Source organism: Bison bison, unplaced genomic scaffold (genome assembly GCF_000754665.1).
Source record: "Bison bison bison isolate TAMUID 2011002044 unplaced genomic scaffold, Bison_UMD1.0 scf7180017864498, whole genome shotgun sequence".
Lineage (NCBI taxonomy): Eukaryota > Metazoa > Chordata > Mammalia > Artiodactyla > Bovidae > Bison > Bison bison.
This window is the reverse complement of record NW_011495057.1, coordinates 7961393-7961816: the sequence shown is the minus strand read 5'-3', so window position 1 is coordinate 7961816 and position 424 is coordinate 7961393.

Sequence of the window (424 nt, the reverse complement as noted above, 5' to 3'; positions counted from 1 at the left end):
ACACTTATATATATATGAAAAAGAGAGTGAAAGTTTTATTTGCTTAGTTGTGTCTGACTTTCTGTGACCCCATGGGTTGTAGCCTACCAGGCTCCTCTCTCCATAGGATTCTCCAGGCAAGAATACTGGAGTGGGTTGCCATGCCCTCCTTCAGGGGATCTTCTCAATCCAGGTATTGAACCTGCATCTTTTACATCTCCTACATCGGCAGGTGGGTTCTTTACCACTAGCGCCACTTGGCTCAGATGATGAAAGAATCGGCCTGCAATTTAGGAGACCCAGGTTCCATCCCTAGGTTGGGAAGATATCTTGGAGAAGGAAATGGCAACCCACTCTAGTACTCTTGCCTGGAGAATCCCATAGACAGAGGAGCCTGGTAAGCTACAGTCCATGGGGTCACAAAAAGTCAGACATGACAGAAAAT